We start from the raw sequence: 6,529 nt of genomic DNA on the forward strand, positions 1-6,529 counted from the left end.
AAAAATTCATCTACATACAAAAGCGGTAACTAAAAAATAATTCACCTCCTATGCAAATGCCGTAGCTGAAAAATATTTCACCTCGTATACAAATGACTTCCCTAAAAAATAATTCACCTCGTATACAAATGCCGTAGCTAAAAATAAAGTTAAGAAAGAAGGGGCGATTTTCGAGGCCATTTTTTTAATGCACAAGTCGTCTGGGATGTAGGCATGCTACCCGAGCGGCATGAGACTAGCATGACTTGCCATGATGGCGGCCAGGAAATACCGCGACGAACTTACGATCATCATTTAGCGTTACACAAGAAACAGACGATTTATTTCCAGGACAAACTCGAAACGTTATCTATGACCGACGAAGAACTCTGCGACGAAATCATAGACTAAAGAACTTAACACTTAACACATAGACTTAACACTTCACTAACACCATTTATTTCTACTCTACGGATGTTGCACTTAAAACTTCACTATCTCCATTTCTTTATACTCTACGGATGTTGCACTTAGCACTTCATTAACACCATTTCTACTATACGGATGTTGCACTCAATAATTCATTATCTCTAAACAACCCCAGTTCACTATTTTCTTTTTTATTTAGACATAATCATTAAATTCCATGCAAATTAAAAAAGGAATCAAAGTGACCAAATAAATTCTGAAAGAACCTCATGCCAGTATTTAAATAAACCATCCTCGCTTGCAATCTCGTTTAGCCCTACAGTGGTCGCCTGGATTATTTTTGTACTCTACGGATGTTGCACGTAACACTTCACTATCTCCATTTCTTTCTCCTCTACGGATGTTGCACTCAACAGTTCATTATCTCTAAACAACTCCAGTTCGCTATTTTCTTTTCTATTTTGACATAATCATTAAAATTCCATGAAAATTTTAAAAAAGAATCAAAGTGATCAAATAAATTCTGAAAGAACCTCATGCCTGTATTTAAATAAAACATCCTGGCTTGCAATCTCGTTTAGCCCTACAGTGGTCGCCTGGATAACATATTGACATAAAATCAACAGTGACGAAACCGAACGAAAATCTAACCAATTTGGTCAGTATTTTTACGAGACCTCATCAAGGTTATATGTTTCGAAACAAAATCTTATTTACTACTGTGTCAATTTTTATTTATTTATTTATTTGTAATTAAAAATCCTTGATCCGGTGTTACATTTCCGACCCAGGAAAGCGTCCTCAATATAGGTGTCGTCAGCACTGATTCTTTAAAACCAACACACCGGAATATTTCTATTCCCCTATAAAAATGTTGTACAGAAACCTCGCAAATGAAGCTCCACCAATTTCACCGCAAAGGGGTCCGTGCAAAAAATATCAAGTAAAAAGCGTGTTTTTTTTTAATCACTATCGAATCCGAGCTCGCGGGGCTGGAGGCGATACAGACATTTCAAAACCTTGCGATCGCGAGCTTTGATTGCTTCTCAGTCAACGTGGAGTTCCTAGTTGGTCAAAACTGTCGTGAAATGTAAGGTTTTATCTAGAAACTCTGTTTTTTAAGTGTAAATGTTATATACTAAAATCGATGGGAATAAATAGGAGTACATCTATATATATAATTAAATAAACTGATATTGCTCTTGGCGTTCGAATCTTAACTTGGAATAATTTTTAACTTGTAACGGTCATTCAGTACTGCACTGAAATTTTAGTTATAAACGGAAATAAAAGTTGAGCCAGATTTATCCTCGAGCCCCAAAAATCTCAATACAGTAATACAAAAGAAAAATTAAAGCTCTAAATTATCAACAACAAATCATTCTAAGCACCATCTTATTTAGTACGAACAATATAATAATAAAATATTAGGAAGTTAACAGGGGCTATTAGCTGCTTGGAAAGTTAGAGCATAGGAGTAGATTTCGGCCATAACATCAGGATTAGAAGATCATCCCTGGTAATTACTCTTCACCGTCCTTAGCCTCTAATGACTTCAGGGCTTAACAAGCATCAATCAGCCTTATTGATGACTCATCGATGACTCATCGATGAGTCATCGTATGGCGTAAACAAGACACCGTAATATGATGTAGACATGACACAGCATTCTGAGTGAAGAGTCGTCAACAAACATGCTTATTCGGTTGATTTATAGAGACGACATTCTCAAATCAACTCATCTCAGCTTCTCATCATGAATTTTCTTAGCGCAATCCACGACAAATTTTTGCACGGCCCAAAAGCATCAAGAAGTGCCAAGTCAGACCAAGGCCCTAACCATGCAAACAAATTAAAAGTTTGCAACATAGTTAGGCAATCACAGTGGGCTTTTCAAGCTAAACCAACGAATCAACGACGAGAAATCGACCGCTAGGTGTACTTAAGCCGCTATGTGTGTGTACTTGGGCCGCTACGTGTACTTGAGCCGCCACGAGTACTTAGGCCGCTACGTGTACTTAGACCGCTACGCGTTGCTAGGCCGCTAGGTGTACTTACGCCGCGATATATACGTATACTCAAGCGAATTTTTAGAGTACGGCCCCAGGGAGGTCGAGAAACTTGGCACTCATTGGTGCGTGGATATTAGCTTTTGAAATGCATGGCTAAACATTCTCAAAAAGAGCTCTTCCCTTTTTCATTCAATTTGTGCCGCTCGCAATCAAATCGCAATCAATCAAGAAATTATAAAATATATTGTATACTCTTAGTTAATAAAGCTATTAGTAATGAAAATTTTATTCGGGTATTTATAAGTTTAAGTTTATTACGTACTTAATTTATTTAGGTACTTATAAAGTACAAGACGAGTACAAAAAACATCGTGTTGCATGGCTTGATTAAAGCGAACTTATTAGATGCATCTGCTGAATATATTTTACACTTTCGGATAACCACGCCATTTGGTTCATGCAGTTTTCATATAACACCACAAGAAGAAGAAGCAAAGAGCCAAATATGCAGGAGAGTGCGCATGCCAAAAGATTAAGCAATTTTTTGGTCCTCTTAGGCCTTTAATAAAAGACGCGCTATGCTTTCTCGTTCTCCACATGATCGCGACTGTCAGTGGCGGGAACAAAAATTTAAGACCCATCCTCTCGGACACATCCCTACCATCTCATGTCCTTCAACCTCTTGCCTTTTAGGAAAATAATAATAAAATATTGGGTTTCTCTGACCCCTTTGTTGTTAATACGTCATCTTAATAAGCCACATATTGCACAGCAAGTCAAATTCTATTTGTATGTTTTCCCCGAGGCAAAATTTTACATAATAAATAAATGAATTAATTATCTTACCTGACCACTCCGACCCAGCTGAGAAAATTAGCAGAGTTCAGAAGAATCTGGAAGAGCTGTGGCAGAGCTGTGACAGAGCTGTGACAGAGCTGTGACAGAGCTGAGGCAGAGCTATGTCAGAGTAGTCGTTCTGTTCTGCAATCACTGCCCTGCTGCCTAAATCGGGGAATCTACATCGATCTTCTCGATGCCTTTTAGCTAAATAAAAAATATTAGGTTTCTCTGACCCATTTGTTGTTAATACGTCATCTTAATAAGCCACATATTGCACGGCAAGACAATTTCTATTTGTATGTTTTCCCCAGAGGCAAAAATTAATCCAATAAATAAATTAATTGATTAAATCTTACCTGATCCCTCCGACCCAGCTGAGAAAAATAGCAAAGTTCCGAAGAATCTGGCAGAGCTGAGGTAGAGCTGTGGCAGAGCTGTGACAGAGCTGAGGCAGAATTTTGGCAGAGTAGTCGTTCTGTTCTGCAATCACTGCCCTGCTGCCTAAATCGGGGAATCTACATCGATCTTCTCGACATTTGGAAGATTCAATTTGACGGCAGCTGGCATTAACTTCATACTTCAATTGGAATACACTTAGCATTCATGTTTCTTACGTCAATGGGAGTGAAAAGTATGAAATACAGCCACGTGCACCAACATGAGGTCAACTTTTCATTTATTAATTTCAGTAATATGCAGCATTATGACGAAACTATATTTCTCAATCCAGTTTAACAACCATTTTTTTCGGGGTAAGCACTTCAGTTCATGATTAATATATTAGATTTTGTATTATTTCAATTTATTTTGCATCAAATTGATTTGTTTAAATGTCCAAGAAAATTTCTGCTTCAGGCTGCCAATGACCCTATTTTCAGATTTCCCTTAAATGAAAAAAGTGTATATTAAAAAATCATTTTATGGGTGGTTCTTCATCACCAGAGGAAAATGTGCGACGCTCAGTAATTAGGAAAATTTGCATTTCTGAAATTTGACATTGCAAAATTCAAAAACGCCTCCAGTTCCTAAGTTAAAATGAAAAATTAAAAATTTAAATATCATCAAATTTTAGAATGCAAAGAGAAAATTTTAAATCACAACAAAAAGTTAAACCGAAACTATTTACAACTTTTAAAATTATCACGGTTAAGTATAAACTAAGTATTATGTTCTCGTCGGGCCGTGCCTTATGAGATTGAATTCAAAATATTAAATGAGACTCGCAGAGAATGGAAATAGAAACATCGAAGTGATGTGTCTCAGAAAGTATCAAATTGTTAACAAACATGCAAATGTCGCATAAATTGGTGAAGCAAGTGGTAGTAAAGTAAGGACGAGTGATTATTATTGTGTATATTACTATGACAAATATTACAATTCGATACCTTTATCACCATATTGTACGAAAAATAAAGTGAACTTTTATTTTGTTTGAGGAGACTTTCATAGTTTTCATTGCCGATAAAAATTAAAGGGAATGTTCTGAGCGTTGCGCTGTGAAATTGGTACGAAGTAAAGTTCTCCATAAAAATACCTACAGGATAACGCTGAAAATACAGGGATATTTACTTGAAAGTTTGTGTTTTGCCCATTTAAAACTCTATAAAACATGTAAAACGTAAAAACTGTATAGAAAATTGCAGCTTCACTGATGGGTTGGGAAAATCTTACGGATGATCAAAAACAAAACTTTGATAAACATTAAACTTCACAAACTCTCGAGATTATAAAAGGCATTTATTTGAGCAAATTTGGAGGATAACTTTGTGTCAAAATGAGGACCCACAAGTTATATCGATTGAATAGAAGACTAAAATTATACAGAAAGACCAAAATAATATAAATAAAAAAAAACTAAACTTCCACGTGTCAGACTAAGGGTCAACGAGTATGTCGGTTGTCGAGGTTTTGGTGACGATCGAATTAAGCGCTAAATTCTCAGGCAGTGTCGGAATAATCCGCCGGAATCCTACTTAATCCCTCTTAATCGGTCCGCACTTGAGTAACTCAGGGGCTCACAATGCCAGCAGCTCTTACGTCCGGAAAATTATACAACCTAAAATTGCCGGTGAAATCAGCTCATCGTAATAAAAAACCCTTTAATTATAAAATTCTTGTCTACACATACAATTTTATCATAGGTATACGCAAGACTTTTTTTATAGTTTTTTAACAATCCTTTTTGTTATTTTCATAATTTGTTCCATTTTCATGCAAAATTAATATACAAATTTCATTTACAAAATTCATGTATAAAATTCATAAACAAAATTCATGTTGTACATGTTCATATACAAAAAGCAGACTTACGATTTTACATGAGTCTAAGGCCTATTATACCTCATCCAAACCAGTATAGTCAAATGGGGTAAGNTAATTCTATTCAGAATAAATATTCGGTTTGAAATGAGTTAATAATGTTTAGGACACTGGGTGACGAAGGATTAAACTGGCAGTGACAAACTGGAATTGTACTTATTGTACTTTTGTACTGATTGTACTTTAGTACTTATTGTACTTTTTTACTTATTGTACTTTTGTACTTATTGTACTTATTCATTGTACTTGTTATTAAGTGTCAGTTGGAGAAGTCAGGAGTGAGTTAGTTAAAAAGGTAGGTAGGAAATAAATTAATTAGGGCAAGATATGTAGATTGTAAGTTGAGGCAGAATAAGTAGGTAGTTATGTGAGGCAGAATAGTAATAAGTTGGTAGCAAGTAGAGTCAAGGTAGGAAAGAAAATAATTATTTAAGGTAATATAGATAGGTAGTAAGTACAGGTAAATTACGTGGGTTGTTAAGAGAGGTAGGCTAGGTAAATATTTCACTTTTTCAGAGTAGATTAAGTAGATGCGTATGATGTTAATTTCGAGAGCGCGAGTAGATATGTAGCGGGGTAGTTAGGACAGGCCGGGTGAGTAGTATAACAAATAGGTGAACGATCTAAGCTCGGTTGGCTGATTAGAAGGTGACTATGTGATGAGGAATTGGTCGATAGTTTGCTATGTTGCATTGTAGTTAACTGAGGTAGAAAATGCCCATATGAGTAAATTGGCGCATTTTGGCTGAAGTACAAATAATGCGAAAGCCTGTTCATTTAACGCAGAAGTTATGTTGATTTGAAGTGAAAACTAGTGAATGCAGTCATCCAAGCGTCTCAACTGAAGTCATCCAAGCCTCTCAATTGAAGTCATCCAAGCGTCTCAACTGAAGTCATTCAAACGACTCAACTGCAGTCATCCAAGCGTCTCAATTGAAGTCATCTAAGCG

Source organism: Hyalella azteca, unplaced genomic scaffold, assembly GCF_000764305.2.
Source record: "Hyalella azteca isolate HAZT.00-mixed unplaced genomic scaffold, Hazt_2.0.2 contig6215, whole genome shotgun sequence".
Lineage (NCBI taxonomy): Eukaryota > Metazoa > Arthropoda > Malacostraca > Amphipoda > Hyalellidae > Hyalella > Hyalella azteca.